At 37.2% G+C, this 21,330-nt stretch overlaps 1 protein-coding gene across 1 annotated transcript in view; it reads right to left on the minus strand.

Moving 5' to 3' along the window:
- Nucleotides 1–21,330, minus strand: part of LOC126852713 (neurogenic locus Notch protein) — a 259,129-nt gene that overhangs the window by 196,271 nt on the left and 41,528 nt on the right. The gene's annotated exons all lie outside the window — the stretch shown is intronic.

The raw sequence follows: 21,330 nt of genomic DNA on the forward strand, positions 1-21,330 counted from the left end.
TTTTATTATCAACGGCGGCTCGGATCACCTCTTACGTTCGCGGCTCGAAGCAACGCTTCGTCCGGCTAAGTTTCTCAAACTTTCACCGGGGCTCGCGGCCCGGCTTAGACTGTCGATAAGCACACGCAGCCGAGAAAATCGTGACTCCGATATCGGTCCAGCACACAGCGGTTCTGGGAGGCAGCCATGCGCGAAGAGACATCGACATATGCCAGCCTCTCGCGCAAGCATACAGTGTTTCTCCGCGCGATTACGTTTTACGTTACGCTAAAGCCTCGCTTTGGCACGGTCGCAAATGTCGAGAAAACAGGCGAGAAGCGTAAATTAATAGCCATTCGTTGCTTCCGCGCTTGTCGACGCGCTTAGCGTCTTACGATAGGCAAATCTAATTTTTTCTAATAATATCTGCGATAAAACACGCGTATTATCAATGAACAAGATAATTTCAATGGAAGAAAAGTTAGTTTTTTCTAACAATATAATAAATAAAAAATAAATAAATGCAAATAATATTAATCATTAATATAATATAAATAAATATTAATATAATATAAATAATATATATATATATGTATACAAATATTTTTAATTAATATAAATATGTATACAAATAATAATAATAATATACATATAAAAAATAATATTATTATATACATATAAATATTATTTATATAGAAATAATATAAATAAAATTTAAAATATTAACAAATAAGAAATTAAAAAAAAATATATTTTTATTTAATTAAAAAAATAGATAAAGAAGCTAAAAGTCTATAATCGAGAGAAAAAATAAGAAAAAGATGATACTATAGAAAGCATCGTATTGATATATATATATTTAAATAATTGGAAGCAACGACCAAGTATATATACATATATATACGGAAATATATCTTTTCTTGTAATGCAGATAATAAAGTCGAGCGACGACATTTATGGATAGAGACCGTAATAGCCGCGAGGTCTAGTACACGCGACGTTGCTTTTTCATGACTTCGTGCGAGAGGCATTACAAAAGCGTGAGAAGGGTGAGCCGGTGTACCGTGGTAGCCCTTCGACCGGGGGCTCGCGCTAATTACGTCATTATGCGGGACAGGGTAGTCTGGCTCTAACGAACTTGCTGCGCCTCGCGAACGTGCACGTCCTATGAATAGTGATGAGTATATAACCGCACAACCAATTACGTAGCGCTATAATAGTTAGTCGACTCCTCCGCTCGCGATATGCGCGCGCGCGAGACTCTCTTTGCATAATTATTAAAAATATTCGAGAATGCACTTCTTCTAAAAATCTCTCAATTTTTATTTTTTATTTCAGTCTCTTTCTTGTTTGTAATTTTGTTTTTCATATTTTCATTTGTATTTCAAGTTACAAAAATATTAATTATTTAAAAAACTAATTTTATTTTTTCAAATTAATTATTTGTCATATTTATTAATAATAATACTTTTAATTTATTTTATGTATTAATTTTTCATATTTATTAATAATTATATTTTTAATTTATTAATACTCTCTTGCTTTTCACTTATTAAAATTATTTAATTTGTTATTTAATTTATTTAATTCATTTAATTTATTAAAAAATATAATTTTTTTTTAAATTAATATATTATATTATATTAAATATTTTATCATCAATATATGTATTGGAAGTGAAGTCCTTATACAAGGAAGTCGGCCGAGGAGAGATGTCGAAATTTCTCTAATTTCGCCACGGCAGCGCGAATCTATCGAACAGGGAGTGGGCATAAATACTAGGCCGGTATCTATATCATTCTTATAGTAAGTTGCGATACGCGCGAACGTATCATTACCATAATCGGGGCCTCGCACACGATCCGGGGATCTTCGGTGAGGCCTGTCGGGGGCCTGATCGCGATAATGGCCCGGAATCACCTGAGTGAGCGCAGAAACGGAAAACGTCCCGCCGTGCGATCCGTTGGAGAAAATCGAGTCGTCGATCGCCAACACTTTTGCGTCCATCCCGACCGGTCATTGAATGCCACAATCTCGATGTGATTATAATGACAGTGACACGAGGGGCAGCGCTAAGGGCAATCCATACGAAATGATTCTGCGTGCCCGCGATAAACGAAACACGAAATTGTTACCGCATTCTAAGCGGAATCTTACGATTTCTACATTTCTCTATACGAAGGAAAAAAAAAAAACCTTGGCCACACCCACAGCGCGATTGTGCAACCGACAATTTATGCAACACAACGAGGCTTTCGTTCGCTTCATTTTAAATGCCCGCGATGTATGTTTGAGAGACGAGGAAGAAGGCAGCGCGCGATCATCGGAGTAGAAAATCAATACAGAAAAGGCGGGATAAATTCCGTAAATAGATGTTGAAGCAACAACGGCAAGACGGATGTATGTACCGTAAAGATAAATGCAACGAGATAAGAACAAAGTAAGACTCTCGTCCGTTTGCTGTACATGACACGTAGCAATTACTCTCGACGCAATAAAATCCGATCGATCGTTTTGTACTTTTCAGGATTCATCCCTCCACCTACCTAATTGAAGAAGCTTCCCTTTTTTTAAGCGCGAATAATTATACCTGACGTGACAAGCGCGATGTTCCCTGGCAAGTTGAGCCGTGAACAAAAACAAAGCAGCTGTTAATCAGGATATAATTAACGCTCGCGAAATCGGCTTATCTCTTATCACAAATCCGTGTCAATCTATCATTCTTAATTTAATGCAAGCTCACGTCGTCCTGCACGAATAAATTTTGTCCCGAAAAAATGTTTTTCTTTTTTACTCAATTAGATATATCTGTGGAATTTAATTTCATATATAACATATTTTTGTCTCTGCTATAAAGATAAACTATATATGTATTTTTGGATCCACATAATTGGTGGATTTTTTCGCAATTTTTAATGATTTATTGTGACCGGTGTATTAAAATCGCGAGCAACGAAAACAGAGTCAGCAGGTAAGAGAAGACGTACCTACGGTAGAGGAAGAAAAGTAGGTTGGACCCCGAGAAGGTTACCCTCCGGGTCGTTAATAATACGGCGGGGTCCCTCTCTTCAGGTATGCGAGGGTCTCGAAAAAGCACCTTCTTTCGCGGCGAAACGTTACTACCATCATCGGGATCGGCCACTTCCAGACACCTTAGCCCTCTCTATGAGCTTACACGCCTCCTAGCACGAGCGCGTTTAATCACAGTTTCGTACGCGAATAAACGTACGCGTATGAGGGCAATCCAAGTGTAGAATCGCGCGAACGAACAATTTGACGTACGGGAGGAATTCGTGGGTCGAAGAATTCGTGGCGAGCGAGCTGATCGGCATCTTTGTCCGGATTTTTAAACGAAGAATGGAAGAAGTGGCGAACCCTCATAGAGGCGAAACGAACAGATGACTGGAAAGAGGGAGGGAAATGGGCCGAGTTGGTCACGAAAGGTGAATGAGGCGATCGACTGGTCCCACGTACAGGTATATTGAGTTATCTAAGTCCGAATTACCAGAACATAATAAATTATTTGAATATTGACTATTCCCTGAATCGTTTTCCCTCAAGATATCCAGATCCAAATACCTTAGGGTCTATCTTAGATCCTTCTATACCTTATTTAGGTAACTTAAATTTAATATACCTCCCACGAACTCGCATCCTTCTCTTCGCCTGATAATACGTGGATCAAATGATTCCAAAGAAAAGGGGGAAAAAAAAAAGACGCGACGACATAGGCTTCAGAAGACAACAGTTCGATGACGACGTTAAGAAGATAATCCTTAAGAGCGAGGGGGGACTTATGGCTCCGCTTTTACGACATGGGGGACCAGATGATATTTTCGTTCCGCCAACATTTTGTCGGCGCAACAGATGGAACGAATCAATCTAACGTTTGTATGTTCATTAGGCGACGACATCGTAATCCTCGGCGGGCTTATAAATTATAATCCTCGCGAGATTATCCGCTGATTAGCAAATAGGATTTTAATACCCCGTAATGTGAAATCTTCTCGAGTCAACGTGACTCCGCGATAAATCGCGCCGATGAAGGCACTTGCAAAGATTGTTCGCGATAAAAGTATCATCAAATAATTGTATCCTCGGCATGACTTTGATTGTTTTCTCGAAAAGTTATAAATATAAATTTAAAAAAAAAGCATTAATTGTGTAAAAATAGTCTAATCTTAAAGAATGTTATTTTTCATTTTCGTATCATCTACTTTTACTCATATCCAGTATTATCTTTAAAAAATTCATGCAACTCTAATGTTACTTTAATAAATATCACAGATTATAATTTTTCCATATATAATCACGGAAAAAATCCGAGGATAAATATTTTGAGGAGCGTATTTTAAAGCTAGAGGTTTTCAAAAAATTAAGACTGAAAAGAAAAAAGGAAAGGTGCAGAAAGATCGCGTTCTAACTGGGTTCTAACTCGAAGACGGAGGAGAGTAGCTTGCCTGGACCTTGCCAGAATAAAATTACAAATGAACGGAGATCCAGTCGGGTCTGTCACGGTGCTGCACCGAAATAGAAGAAAGTGACGCTCGAACCGGCTCAGCCGGAGCATACTAATCGTTTTATGAAGGACGAAGGGAAGAGCTGAAACAAAAAAGGGCAACGCGAAGAGGGGTGGTGCGTTATATACAAGGCGGGCAGAGAGAAATAAAATCTCACTGCGTCCAAGAATTTGAGAATAATTAACAATACACGTGAAGCGAGTCATTTAAATTGCTTTTAAATTAGATTCTATTAATCTGTCAATTTCAAAATTAAGACCACGTTGTGTATAATTCTGAATTACACTCCTCGTTCAAGAAACCGACATTTTAAGTACATAAAAATAAAAATTTAACAAACCGAGGCTCCAATAATACGAATCAATTAATAAAAAAGGAAGAAAAGTCTTCGTCTAGACTCCAATTTTGTCTTTTCTTTTCTTTTCTTTTTTTTTTATTGACATCTTAAGATCATCTAATAAGGAGTGACGTAAACAAAAGAATAACAACGACTTGCTTTCGCAGCGACAAACGTTCTCCGCTCGAGAAAGATTTACGGGTCACCCGTTAGACAATGGAATCCGTTTCTCGTTTCGGCGGCCACACGCCACTTATTACGGTACACTGTGTTCGCGGGAGCGCATCCACTTAGTGACCCGAAACTTCTCGGGCTCCTTCTCTAGCCAGCCGTCCGACCTGATCCTGGCACGCGATGAGGCCCGGCCGATAGCTCCTATTATAGGTTTTATCGCGTAAAAGTACTAGCGGGGCGAATGTAGATAGGAAGGGTCTGGAATGCGAGCGAGCCTCTTTAAGGTAGGATAGCTCGGGGAAATCATTCGGATTCCGACATCGCCCTGATGACGCGACGCATCTTGCGGCTTGCCGCCGGTCGAGAAATCCCGAGAGACGCGAATTAATCGCGAAGTGCAGGTGGATTTTAATACCGCCTCGCGTATCTCGCGACGAAGCATTAAAGGGGAACGGCGACCGCGTCGCGGGGTTTTTTTTTTTCCCCTTTTTAATGATCAGTTAAACGAACTGGTTCGTCCGCGAGCTTCGTTCCGATTATAATTCGAGATTTCCAAGTCGCGCGCCTACTGCTTTTGAGAGATTCCGGTTTGACGTTTAATGTTTAACTTAACTGCAACGCGCGACGCGAGATTGCGAAGTGACACTCTCGCTTTTACGTACGTAAGATTTTATTTCGAAAACTCATTTCGAGGAACGAGATCTCCTGAATATTTGCGATCGTATCGAAACTTGGCTAGTTGATGGATTTTATCATAATTCATGGATTGTAATAAAAAGAAGAGAGGGACTTTAATGAAAAAATGAACGTATGTAAATAATTATTGACCAAACAAAGGCTTCGATAATCTTGATTTTAATGAAATTAAAAGCTTGAATAAACAACGGACTCTCTTGTCTCTTGTTATATTATAGTTATTAATATAACAATTTTAAAAAATTATTAATTTTAAATAAATAAATAAATTTGTTAGTTTGTTTCAATAAAAAAAATTGTTTCATATAAGAAAATTAATTTTTTGGGAAAAGGAGTTACATCACACGCTTTTCATTTCATTAAAATCAAGCATTAATTTAATAAAAATAGAAACTTTTAATTGAAATTAGAAATTTTAAATTAAACTAATTATTAATTAAATTAATTTAAGTAATTTAAAACTTTCAATTAAATTAAATTAATTTAATAAAATTAGAAACTTAAATAAAACACAAGTCTCTCTTAACTTTTGATATATTATAACATACAATATAAAAAATTAATTTTTAATGCAAGAAATTATATACATATATATATATATATATATATATATATATATATATATATATACAATACGCAAATAACAGCACATTAAAAAGACAACAGGATGCCACCAACAATTCTTTCTAAGGAAACGGAAAATAAAGGAATGCACACACGCTTGTAAAATGCAGGCCGTTGCTAGAAGCGTGTAATCAGCGTTCCTTCAGCTCTTAAACAACATGGTGCTATGCGGACAGGATACCACGGGGCGCTCATCGACGTGGCGGTCGAATACCGTGCATAGATACCGGGGGATCGAAAAAGAAAAGTAGGATATTCTGCCGATTCTAAATAACGCTCCGAGCGCAGAATCTGTGGCAGCGAATGAATATACACGATGGGACGATAGCTTTTCTCGCAGATGTCAGGATATATATATGGCGAGCGGGGAAAAGGGAGGAAAGAGGAACGAGAAAGGCTCCCGTGCAATTACGCCGCAGGTGGTTGAGCGCGATGACTTTAGGACTACCTATCCGGAGCAGCGCGCCAACACGTGGTGATTAACGAACGGCGGCTCCCTCCGGAAGGGGGGCTTTCGATAGACGCCGCATCTCCCGCCGTTCTCGCTCCAAAAAGGAAAAAGCAGCCAGATTGTTTTTTACACCGAGTCGGTTGTAATTATTAATCACCCGATGTTTTTGATTATTTTTGATAAGATTAAGGATGTTGATTTTTATTTCCTAGATACAAGTGACAAGAGAAGTGCGCAAAGTTTTAGGAAATAATTCTTTGCCGAAAATTCAGGAGGAAGATCGACAAGGAATTGTCTCCTAAAATTTTGCGCATTTATTTAGAAACACCCGGTATATATATATATATGTACAAAACGCGCGCGTGTGTGCTCCTGATTATGTGCATAAATTCGTGCGTCAAGGCATCTCCGTTGTCGAGCGTACAAATGACAGTGACAACGTCATCATTCGTAATCCTTGAAAGGATACAGACGTCATTCACATGCATATGACGTATATCTGTCAAAGTGACAGATCCGGCTGAATCGAAATCTGCTGGAGCGTCGTCTCGTCGCGTCCTCGAAAAATTGATTACCCGCGGTTTCTTCGCTCGGCTTTCCAAACGTACATAATAAATAATAGAAGCAGAGGTTCAAGTGCCGCATTTGTTTACAAGATTTTTTTTTTTCTTTTTTTTTCCCTCCTCCCGCTGTAAACGGAGAGCTCTCGGCCGTACTACAATGTAAAAACACGAGCGAGCACGGATCCGTTTTAAAAACGCGGATCTCATTGCCCTGGACGACGAGAGCCAGCCAGCCAGCCAGCCCCCCTCCCCCCTCCCCCTCCCTCCCTCTACCTCCTCGCCACCCTTTTACGATTTGAATTCGCGGCATAACGAGAAACGGACGAGGAGCGAAAAAGATGAGGGGCGGGGCGTGGGAGGAGGACTCCGTTTTGTGACCGGGATCGGAATTACCATGCGAAAGGAGCCCGGCCCTGCCAAAAGCTTATGTTTATTTCAATTACCGTCCCTTCTACCCAAACCCCATCCCCCCCTCCGCCTCCCCCACGCACGGATCCGCTGACTGCGGATCGTCGAAAGAGAGGAAGAAAGGAGAGATGGCGAGAGGGGCGAGGCAAGGGACGACGGGTAACGTTTAATATTCTTCGCTCGCTCTTTTTCGTTCTCTCGCGAGACGAAACCGGCTCGCGATGTACATTAAATATTCCAGATCCAGAGAAGGATCGGCGTTCCGATTCTTTCGGCGCTTTCGCGCCGAAAATACGCGAGCGATAATCCCTCCTGTCAAATCAGGCTCGCGCGTCAGCCTCGTTACGTCATCGGGCGAGATCGGGACCTCGGGCCGTTTTTTCGATCGAGGAACTGCTAATCCGAGAGACGCAACGACAGGTCGCGCTCATCTTAAGTTTCTCTCTTGCTTGTAAATTAAATATTAAATATATTAATATATTTTTATTCTAATCTATTTTTTTAATACATTTTTTTTAATAACTCAATGTAATATACTTAATTAATTCAGAAATTTGAATTAAAGATTATAGAGTAAGATAAAAATAATATAATATAAAATAATAATGCAGCAGCGCTTTTTAAATGGCGAAGCCGAAAATTTTAGATTGAGTACTGACTTGTTTTTCATTAAATCACTCGTTTTACGTAATCTACAGCTTCGCCGATCAAGCTTTTCGCAACACTGTGGCTCATTAACGGCCGTTCTGATACGCGCTGCGCTCAGTAAAACGAATGTATCGGGCACAAGGTCGCAAATTTACTCCAAGTACATTCATGCACTTTACATCCCGTGATCTAAATGCAAATTACAGCAAGCAACATCAATTGAAATTAATGCGAGAATAGCGTGAAATAAACAAAAGAAAAAAAAAAAAAAACTTACCCGAGACACAGAATTCATTTATTTGTTAAATTACTTTAAAACAGATATTATTATCATAAGCTTGCATCTTATGAAAATCAAGTTTATTTATTATATCGTGCGAAAATAACGCGTTACAAATAAAAAATAATCCGTAAGGAATTTATAACATTTTTAAGATTCGCAAAATTGTACAGTAATCAGGGAATATCGGCATGAAATAATTGCAAGCTTGGAACCTAGGCAGGTGAACGGTGAATTTCTCAGGCTGCCGATCCTGCGAAAGATACACACCGTGTCCTTATCGCGGTATTAATGCACGGCGACAGGAATGAAATTCACTTGGCTCGGCAAAATGGAGAGATAGCGCTTATTTTTCTCGTTCGGCTCGACTGCACACGCGTCGATCATAATTAAGAGGCGATCTCGGCAGCCCCATCTCTCTCTCTCTCTCTCTCTCTCTCTCTCTCTCTCTCTCTCTCTCTCTCTCTCTCTCTCTCTCTCTCTTGATTTCTTCTATACGCATTTAATTCCCGTGCGCTTAAAAACAACATACATACTCGCGCATAAGCATCGATAATGGAAAGGATGTAGGTACGCGTCAAACGATAGTATACATGTAGCTAATAAGTTCATCACGTGTGTTATGTGAAAGAACTGCAATTTCTGTGAAAAAAGGTGAATAGGAAGAGAAGTTATTATATAAGTAAAATTTCTAATCTGCACCAGAGAGAGAAAGAGAGAGAGAAAATGTATTTTTCGAGTTTTTTTATATTTTTTAAATAAAATATATTAGATATATATATATATATATATATATATATATTAATATATAATATATAAATATAATAATATAATATATAACTGTAATATATATATTATATATCTTATATTTATATTTTTATATTTTTTAAATAAAATATATTAGATATATACAAAAAAATATATATATACATTTTTAAAAAAATTTTTTTAAATATATTTTTTTTTTCAATATTTGTACAAGAAATTATAAATAAAAAAAAAAATATTTTGTTATGACTTGACCGCTAAAAGAGATAAACTAATTATTCTAAGTTTTTCGACATACATATTGTTTCTTATCTCCCTGATAATAAATTCGAGACTAATTAAAAGGCGCTTTCAGCCTCGTATAATATTCTTCTATTAATTTAGGTTTAATTGAGCCAAATGTCGGAAGCACATTGTGTTACGCGATCTGGTGGATTATTACGATCTACGTAACTTCCGCAAAAATTTCAGCTATGGGAGCGCGCTGTTTCTCACATAGACGAGTAGGATGTATTCCTTCCATTGGCAGGATGAGGAAGGCCGGTGGGGAACTGTCAGATAGAGAAATTTAACGTGGTGGTTTATCGCAACGTGGCTTTCTTCTTAACCTAGCGGACATTGTACGCACACGTGGGTCCTCCGCTACTGTCAGACACGCATGAACGCGACGATTCACTTATGAGAGCCGGCGAACAATCTCGGTCAAGCTGTCTGCGTTCATATATATGCCAACAGATTATCGTTTTTAATTAACGGCGTTCATGAATATTATCCGCACACATTTCATATCGCGATATTCATTCATGTTTGCGCTCCGGCTTGGGAACTTCTTCTATATCGAACAATATCGCATAAAGAGTACACGATTAGTCATCATAATTAAAGATAACGTATAATCTGGATCTCTCTCTCTCTCACGGCTTGTTTCCACAACGAATTCACATGCGGAACAATACGTAATATATGAGTATAGCCCTTTAGTTAGACATAGACATTCAGCATAGAGAGATTTACAGCAAAAAAAAAAAAAGAATTTTAAATAAATAATCGATTAAAATTTTTCATCGCCATATAATAAATTAGCTTATGCTGATTAGATGGATGGTAAAAATTTATGAACGTGATAGAAACGACACGGAAAGCTCGAAAGCGATATACGAAGGAAGAAAGAGAGGGAGAAAAATGAAGAGAGAGGAGGAAAAATTCAAAGAAAGCTTTTAAATAGCATTCACGGGGGTGTCGTGAAAAACGGACGCCGTAAAGAAAGTCGAAGAACGAGTTGTCGGCATCACCTCGAGTAACCGATTATTTTTACTGTCTATAAGGTATGCAGTCGGTCAAAGTATCGTGTATTTTCGTCCTTCGGGACAACGCCCGCTGGGAAATATTTAATCGATAGAAAGGTACAGACATTCCAATCATCATTCATAATCAGACTTGAAAGACGTCATTATAAATATAGTTGGTAATATCGAGTGTCTTATATTTAATAATTAAACATAATTAAGTATATTTTAATTATATTTACTATATTTCTTTTTTGATTTTTACATGTATTTGGAAAATTACAAGAGCAATAGCTGTTGATTTTTTTTTGTATCCAAAAATTGAAAATATAAATTAATAGTTAAAATTAATAAAGTTAACATTAAATAGTTAAATTAATATTAAATAATTATTAAATAATAAATTAAATTAATATTAAATTAATATTAAATAATAAATTAATTTAATATTAAATAAATATTAAATAAATAATTAAATTAATATTAAATAATTAAATTAATAATGAATTAATACTTGTATGATAAAATCTGTAAATAAAAAATATAAAATCGAAATTAAGACGTATATTGTTCATGTAGTAGCAAATACATTTTCACATTGATACTAAAGTAATAATCGCCTTTGACAGACGAAAGAATTGGCATGCATTTGACAAGCACGCGCTAACGTAGACATCCATCCGCTTGCTCATATAATGACAAACCGAACAGAACACATTTCGTCGGTGTTATTTATTTCGCAGGAGCATGTGGAAATCGCGCGATTCGCACCGAAGGGACGACGACGAGACAACAACAAAAAAACAGAAGGATCGCGCGAGCCGCCGCCTCGGGAATCGTTAGGCGTATGTTTCTAATTGGCGCTAAATAATGTTTTTTTTTTTTCCCCTCCCCTACGAAATCTGCCAATTCTCCTGTCCGGGGCGCGGGCTTCCTCGAACAGACCTATTACTGTACGACAATATTCGCGCTGGCAATCAGCACGTCGGTGCGAGAGGACAACGGTTACCGTTCGCGGACGCTTCATTATGCGCGGCATCGACGGCGACGACGAAGACGTCGCATCTCGTCGCTGCCCATGACTCAACACTAACGAGGAGACTACTCTTTGACCGAGGTACTAAGGTCCGCAAGACACGTTCTAGACGCCGGCCATCGAATATTTTATTTACCATCGGATAAATAAAAATCGACGCTTTTTGCGCGAGGGTAATAAACCGCTGGATGCGCTTTGCACTTGTATAAGTAATTTCTCTCTGAAAAATATTTAAATATATATAATTTAATTTTAGATTCATAAATAGAGCTCTTAAATAATTTTATTTATTTATTAAGGATTGAATTTTTTCTTTGAATTAATTTTCTAAGCTACTCTTACATTCCTTGAATTAATTTTTTGGATGTTTACTCAAATTTTATAAAATTCCAGATTAAAAAGTATTTCCAAGTTTAAAAATATCTTTAAAATATATTTATAATTTATAATATTTATAATTTATAAATTAATTTATTTTTTAAAATCTTTTAAAAATCTCCTTAAAATAAATTTTTTTTGTATGCTTTTTCTAATACTTTTCATTTATAAAATTCCAAGTTTTCCACGTTTTTCCAAGAAATAGACACCCTGTATGGGTATTTTAATTATACTTATGTCTAAAAAGTTGATATCTTATGATTTTGCACAGAAATAAAATCCAAATTAATTGTTATAATAAAATTACGATAAAAGGCGTAGTAGCCGGGTTGGTTACTACAATATTACGTCCGTCAGTTTATTGGGCACCTCTCCCTGGCTCCTGTCACCGGAGCGGAAATACTTGCGAAACTTGCCGTAAGCTCGTCTTCTCTCATGAGAACGAATGAAACCGTCTCGCGTAAGGTAAAGGTATTGGCAAATAACACGTTCCGAAGGGTTCGGAAGGCTCTGCAAACATTTCAGGCACCGCTCTCCTATCCCCGGCAGCCTTACACCCGCGATACTTCCAGGTCTGAAACATTTCTCAGTCCAACCTTCGCATTCCCCGCGAATGCGAGTCTTGCGCTCGTTCGCCGGAGAGATTGGGTTGTAGTGTCGAAAAAGAATTCTACAGCTCGGAGCCTTCATATACGCGCAAGGAAACTTCCATCTCGCTCCAACGTGAATGAGAGAAATGTCAAACGTGATTATAAGAAATTTTAATGGATAAATTTTCAATATAAATATAAAGTGTAACAAAAAAAATTCATGTATCACATACCGATATCAGCTTCCATATTATCAATCAATCTTATGAGTACAATTCCCAAACATTTTGCCACCTCAAAGCTAAAGGCGATTCACCGAAGCGTCGTCTCGGCGTGCAACCACTCGGAACCAACGTCATCACGCATCGGTGACGAGACGGTAGCGATGACGAGTCGAGCGATGATAATTATTAGAACAGCATTCGTCGCGCAAAGAAGGCGGAAAAACAGAGAGAGGGAGAGGGAGAAGCTGGCGTGAGACGCGCGAGGAGAAAGAAAGAGAGAGAGAGGGAGAGGCCGGCATGAGACGCGCGAGGAAAAAGAAAAAGGAAGAGAGAGAGAGAGAGAGAGATGAACCTTCTCCTCCATCCCGGACCCCAGAGACGGTAAGCCGCCGCCCGAGACAAGTGGTGGAAATGAATATTGTGCGCGGGCGAGGCGCGCACGAAGAAGAAAGAAAGAAAGAAAGAAGGAAAGAAAGAAAGAAAGAACGGCTCGAGTCAATGCGGATGTTGCGGAGGGAGCGAGGAGACAGCGGGAGGAATGGAGAGCGAGGGACCAAAGGGCAGAAGGCAGGAGAGGGAAGGGGCGCGAGCAGAGACAGAGAGAGAGAAAGAGAGAGAAAGAGTGCGAGAGAGAGGCGAACGACGCGACGCCGGTCGTGTGACAGAAGGGGCTACTCCCTCGAACGAGAGCGACGAGGACGGACGCATCCCCTTCCCTCACTCTTTCTCTCTCCCCTACTCGCGTCTCGATGCGAGGAAGCGAGAAGGTAGACACACGGCGGAGGGGTAGCGATTACCGGTGAAGGGGGGCCACGACGATGGGGGGAACAGAGGCCGGCGCATGCGCGACGGGCGTGGGAACGCGCGCTCATGCCCAGACAATCCCCTGTCCCCTCTCCCTCGCGCTCTCTTTCCATCTCGCTCGCACCACGTCTCAGCTCCGGCTCGCGCCCTATCCTTCCTCAAGCGCGCGCGCACTCCCCATCTCTCTCTCTCTCTGTCTCGCTCGCTCGTTCCCGAAGGGATCCGGCCACCGCTCGCTCTCTTACTCTCTCGGGGACGCACCGGGCGAGGATCGCCGGCCGAGCGGGCACGAGGAGATCCAAGGCCCCGGTGGGCGCGCGTTGTTATATTCGTTCAGGGGTGCTCAGTATCTGGGTGATCGTCAATGCAAATAAAGATAATACACTTGGCGTACGATAACACCGTACGTAATTATACGGCATACCGAATATAATTGCGCCGGCTTTTCTAGGCGTTTCAATTACTAACATGTGACTAGCAGATGACAGTAAAATATTGCCGGTACACACGCATACGTTCCTCCGCTTAAAATATCCCTCTTATCAACGCGCTAATGAGGGGATTTGTAATTTAATATAGATAATTTTTATTATTTCATAATTTATATTTATATGTATATTTAATATAATTAATTATTATATATGTAATAATTTTTTATATTGAGTTTCCAGATTTATGCAAAAACATATAATTAAATATTCTAGAAAAATTGAAAAAAATTTCCACAATGTTTTAAACATTTAAAATTTGATTAATCGTGCATAAAAACATTTGTAAAAAAATCCTCATATGATTTATACGAACACAATAATAATAAAGATATAGCATCTCATTATCCAATTTGATTAAATCCATTTTAATTACAAAAGTAATTTCGGAGGGACCAAAAATATGCAATAATCATCTTTGATATCGCGCTGCAACTTCTTCAGACATTCGCGACTAGTGCGTGCAATGCAAGCGAGGACACATGCGTGTGCGGTTAATACGCAAACCGGACCTTTTGAAAAGCAGACGATTCTACAAGTAGACTTGAAATCTCGCTAGTCGATCGACACGCGCGTTAGATCACTCGACGCAATCCCGTAGTATTTATACCGCGCGCGAGCAAATCGTACACGACGCACGTGCACACGCGTGCTATGACAAGCGGCGGCGCACACACACACACACACACACACACATACGCTATGTCCGTCGCGCCGGTGCATGCTAATGCATAACGGGCGCACTGGGGTGCTCGGGGAAGCCGGCAAAAAAAAGAACACGTATTTTGACAGGGCGCTGCAACCTTCGTCATCCGATTTCTTCTCTTTGGGGCTTGTCTTGAGAGCCTCGTAGAACAAAGAATATCGCCCTCTGCCCTTCCGACCGCGCCGAGTTCTTCCATCGAAGTTCACGGTCGCGAATGATACGAGCGAAGCTGCGTGTTTAAATTAGGAGAATGTCGCGCGAATGTCGAATTCCGAATATGAATTTATTGCAGTTTTATTTGTCTGAAATTGTTGATCTCAACATTTGTCAAATGCATGATATTCTAGATAATAAATTATATAATTTATTATAATATAAATATATTGATAATAAATAAAAAATAATAAATTATTTATACTATAATAAATTTATATTATTATAATATAATTTATATTATATAATATATAATATAACATGTAATAATATATAATATAATTTTTATAATACATAATTTAATTATACAGGGTGTCCCAAAATACCCTGGACAACGCTCGTAAAGCACAGTAAATGCAATTTAATATCTCTCGTTCAATTTTAGATAATAGTTATAAAGATAAACACATCCACGCATATAAAGAAAAGATCACATAATCGTCGTGAACTGTAAGATACGAGATGGATTATTCTTCTGATTAGTTCCGCGATTTGCTACTATACACCGTGCCCCATTCAATAGAGCACACGCAGAACGGATTAATTTTTTATCGCTCCGATATAAGAGTAATCTCTCTCTCTCTCTCTCTCTCAGGAGTGCCGCGGTGACTCTTTCATGCATTCCTTCGGCCGGTGAAAAAGTGGATGAGGAATGGCGTTTACTGTGTCCGTAATCTACGTAAATCGCAACCGACCAATAATTTCCCAGCGAACGAACGTAAAGCATTTCTCTCTCCACGCCGGTAGAACAGATGGCAATGATTACTACTAATGACAGCCATCAATTCACGGCGCGTTCGTGCGGCCAGAAGCTACCGCGTGTGCGAATGTGTTCGCTGCGAGGAACCAGCTTGGCGACATTAAATGCCGATGGAAGCGACATGCAAAGCGCGATTTCAGTGCTAATAAAAAAAAAAAAAAAAAATACGCCCTGAAAAAATACCGGGAAAAATTGACGGAACTTGAGTAATCATTCCGGCTTTCGTTTTTCTGTAAAAAAAAAAAGAAAAGAGCATAAATATTATCGCGATTGTAAATTATTTCCAATGCAAGCAATGATTGAGATTCGATCTAATTTAGAAAAAAATATAGTGATATATTTTTGAATTAAAATAATCAATATTATTTAATTTCAAAATAAAATGTCAGAAAAATTATGAATCGTAATGTAATAATTAGTAACACGAGCTTACAGAAAATGCAAAAGATGAGGGAATCACTTGTATGATATCTAGATCGATAATGGACACGTGGATACGATTATTCGTTTGCGGCCATGCGGGATTTAGGGTACACTTACAACAGGCTCGGCGGCGATCGGCACGCTCACAATAGCTGGCCGAAGGGTTGCGTGTATATCCGCCATCCATCATCGCGCATATGCCGTTCCCCCTTCGACCAACCCTTAAGGGGCGAAGTAAAAAAATTTCGCGAGTTAACGGTGCGTCAACAGCTGCGTTTAAACTGCAAACACGTTTTCAGTTCCAGGAGAAACTTGAATATTCTTCATACCTCAAGCACATTAATATTTAAAATAAAATCCTTTTTAGGATATTAAATATTTCAATTGTCAAAAAAATATTTGCAAATAAATAACAAAAAAAAATAAATAACTACTAAAATAAATAATAAATAAAACGATATAATAAAATAAATAATATAATAATATATAATAAAATAATAATATAATAAAATAATAATATAATATAATATAATATAATAAATATAATAATATAATAAAATAATAATAATATAATAAAATAATAATATAATAAAATAATAATAATAATAATAATAATAATAATAATAATAATATAATAATAAAATAAATGTGCGTGAAAATAAATCTGCTATTACAATAATAAATTCTGTGGAAAAAATTATTAATAAATTCTATAAATAAATATAAGAATAAATATAAAATAGAAGAATAAATATAAAATAATAAATATAAAATAAAATAAATTCTACTGGAAAAATAAACTCGAAAAAAAACAAATAAATTAATTTCCCAAGAATCTAATATATAAGTCGCGGAAATAGAAAAATAATATTGTTTTTCGTTAGCAATCCATTCGATGAGAGAAATGCTCGATTTCGAGATCCGGGAGCCACGTGTTTCGCCACGTGATCTGTCCACACTTGATACATCAGTGTACAAACGCATGAGCGCGCCCACAAAGAGATGCTTCGCTGCTGTTGCATTTAGTGAAATTCGCGTGTAAGATTTAACGGGCATCTCGCACGTGTGAATGTACCATACAATGCGCATGAATGCGCGTGTGTGACAGCCACGTGTGTGACAAAGGGTTGCCATTATGGAGAAACTTTTATTCCTTCGGGATACTTTTAACTAGCCATATTGTCAAGTGGCGTTGCTCAAATTTGTTATTATATTGGATTATATTGTATTTATGTATTTTATACAAAATTTATGTAGAGTTCTACAAATTTATATTATTTATAACGACATTGACAATGAAAAAAAAGTATGCATCGAGATGCATAATATAATCTCTTTATATTTCTTTGATCAATTTAATACTTTTATGAATATTTTTAAATTAATATATATATATATAAGTATTTTAATTAAAAAATATAATGAATTTTATCCTGAATATACAGGATAAAATTCATTTTCAAAATCATCGGATACATTCTTGAGATGAATTTTGAGAACAATTTTTGCTGAGAAAAAATTGCAATAAAAAGAGACAGAAAGTATGCCTAAGATATTTTACGATTAATTCAATTTACAGGAACGTGTATATCGCGATGATTAGATAGGACGCGGATTCTCTCGTAATAACATTATATCGCATAAATTGCATCCGCGTTAACGTGGCGCGAGAGCGATATCGAAGGAACGAGAGAGGATGAAACAAGAGTACGAAATATATAACCGGGAGCGTAGAGCGCGAAATGTCTGTCCAGAGGCTGAGGACGCCGGAGGTCGCCGGGGCCATATAACGGTATTAATCCGAGGATTGCAATTAATTCTGATACGTTGCAGTAGTGCGGTATCACGTCGCCGTCGGCTTCGTATATCTTAGATTACGCGAAATGAGATAGCCCCGGCACAACCGCGGTAAAACCGGCCCCCGCGTATCTATAACGAGTCCGAGAAATATTGCGGTTTGCAACGTATTTCGAAAATGTCCGCGTTCACACCGAAAAAAATTCCTTTCCCGAAACGTATACTTTGTGAGGACTCTTAATAGACGTTCTTAAGGAATAGGGATATTTCTTTCTTTACGTCGTATAATGTTGCGATATCTTCTTAAATTGAGAATATATTTTTAATTTTTATTCATAATTTTTATTCTTAATTTTTATCCTTAATTTTTGTTCTTGATATTTATTCCTAATTTTTATTCTTAATATTTATTTTTAAAATTTGTGTTCTTAAACTTTATTTTTAATTATTTTTAAGAGAGCATTTCTGGAACAAAAATTCAATTTTTGTTTTTATAATCAATTTTTTAGCTAATCAAGTTAATCCCAATTAAAATTTCGTGATAATTTACGAGGTATAATTAATTAAAAATAAAAAGGAGTAAAACGGAAAGTATTAAAGAAAAATTATGTTATTTTGGCTATTTATATATAAATTGCGTAGATATTATTTCCATATAAAACAATAAATAAGTCCAATCAAAAATATGATTAATAAAATAATTCTTTAAAACGACAAAAATATAATAAATTTATAAAAAGCTAATTTAAAGTCATACATAATAGCTTAAAAAAATATTTCGAATTTATACAATACGTGAACATAATAATAAAATATTTACTATTTAAAAAAATATTATTACACGTAACAAAAAATTACCATAATAATTAAAAGCATTTAATAAATATTTTTGTTTAATAAATTTCGGTTTGAAAAATTTATCGAAGCATCTAAAAGAAAGGGTAATAATAAACATTCTCGGATTTATGCCACTGTTTGCAGAAAACCAGACTGTATTCACGTCTATGTGTGTGTGTGTGTGTGTGCGTACACACGATACGAGAAAACTGTGAAGTACGAAGGGAGGACCGCAGCGAGAGGCGTCGAGCTGACTGATACAAAAGTGAAACCTACGAGGACCAGGAGAGAGATGAAGGCAATTCAGATGCGTCGTCGGGTCACGACTGCCGACTATTACCGCTATTAGCGGGATCCCGGACCATCCTCGTTCCATTCCGTACCGTCCCACGCCATTCCCTATTGGTATTACGTTCCGTCGACGCGAAGCGTCATTTCGCGCGCGATCGTGTCGGCGGATGCAATTGGAGACACATCGATTTCTATCCGAAAAAAAAAAAAAAAAAAGATGAAACGCTCGATCGAGCCTTGCCCCGACAAAAGGAATTGGCTAACGCAAGTGTCTGCAGCTTTTTTTTTTGAATTTTCAGACACACCTCGATTGAGACAAAACTCTTGTGAGCTCTTTTAGAAAGAACGATTCTGACAATAATTAAGACAATTAGACAGATAATAATAAATTAGTTTCGGATAAATAATTTGGATTGAAATCTCAAAAAACCCAGATCTGAAAAGTTTAGATAAAAGTGTGTCTGAATTTTTTACGATGAACGTAACATGACGACCGTAGATGAAATCCCTCTCCTCGCGAGGATTTGCAAAAACGCGCGGCCTCGCCAGAGACGTCATTATTGCAAACTTGCGAGCGTTTCTGTCGAGGCGTGCAAAAGCCGATTCGCCAAGCGACCGGTCCGGTAATGTCCTGCGACCGACGTGACGACGTCACACGCTCCTCGTGAGTTAAACGTAGTACTATAGGAACGGGATATCCGCGACTGCTAAATCATCTGCAATCTGTCAGTTAAGATGTCATCCGCAAATATCTCCTCAAATGGACTCGACAAAAATATCGGCAAGCTCTTAAAATTTTCAAACTGAAAATTGACAAATTGAATCGAACCAAAAAACATCTTGTTGACATTGTGCTGTCATAAAAAATTCAATCTTTATTTTTATTATCAATCTTATTTTTATAATCAAATTTTCAGCTAATCTAGTTGATCTCAATTAAAATGTCGCAACAATTTTCGAGCTATAAGTAATTAAAAATAAAAAAAGGACTAAAATGGAAAATATTAAGTATTACAAAAAATTATATTTCACGTTTTAACTATTTATATATAAATTGTGGATAAATTATTTATATATAGAACAATAATAAATAAATAAGTCCAATGGAATTGACATTGATCTATCTCGTATAAGAAATAAATTTAGTTTGACATAGAAAGAAAAAAGATGGAGGAAATAATAATGACTATCTACAGATGATACATCGTAAAAGCAGATTTTTTTTTTTTTTTTTCATATAGATTTTTCGATAGCAATTTTCACGCATCGTCTATTAGAGAATAGTTTCCCCTCCCGTGTCGAGCTATACTGAAATAATGTTGGCCGTTAGGAAATCATGCTCTCGCCGCGTTCATTACCCCGTATTTCGAGCGGACGATCGACGGAGGAAAGCGGTAAGATAATTTTCCAATTACCCATGACGATCGCGAGCCCTTCGGCGCGCTCACGTAGTATCGGCATCGATCGCTTCGATCCGGCGTGAGAGTGCAACGGTGAAGAGCAATGAGCCGGAATGTCGCCCGAATGAAACGAAAACGCCAATCTAAAGCAATATTGGTCATTTGTTTGATAATTATTGATGTTGCCACATCAGACATACAACGGAGATAAAATTTGATCTGAATAAATTTCCAAGCGAATCGAAAAACTTCAAGGCAAAAGTAATTTCATTAATTAAAATTTTATCCAATCATTTATCACACATAAATATAGATTATATGTATAATGAGGACTTTTTTTTTTATATGTGCGTGTGTGTGTGTGTGTGTTTTTTGAAAGTGTAACAATTACAATAATATATTTTAGATGACAATAAAATTTTTTTATTACATGTAAAGCATTTTAGCAATTATTTTTATATCCAGAAAAATAATAAAATAAATAAATAAATAAAAATAAAGAATAAAAGAAACAATTTTTATTTTCCACTAGATGACTATATATCTTTGCCGCTTTGTTGCAATAGTTAAGTCACGCATAGATGTGCCAAAAAAGTATCTAATAAAAAAATATTCTAAGCTTTAAAGTTCAATTATTTTTAAAAGACAC

Source organism: Cataglyphis hispanica, chromosome 11 (assembly GCF_021464435.1).
Source record: "Cataglyphis hispanica isolate Lineage 1 chromosome 11, ULB_Chis1_1.0, whole genome shotgun sequence".
In the NCBI taxonomy this organism is placed as follows: Eukaryota; Metazoa; Arthropoda; class Insecta; order Hymenoptera; family Formicidae; genus Cataglyphis; species Cataglyphis hispanica.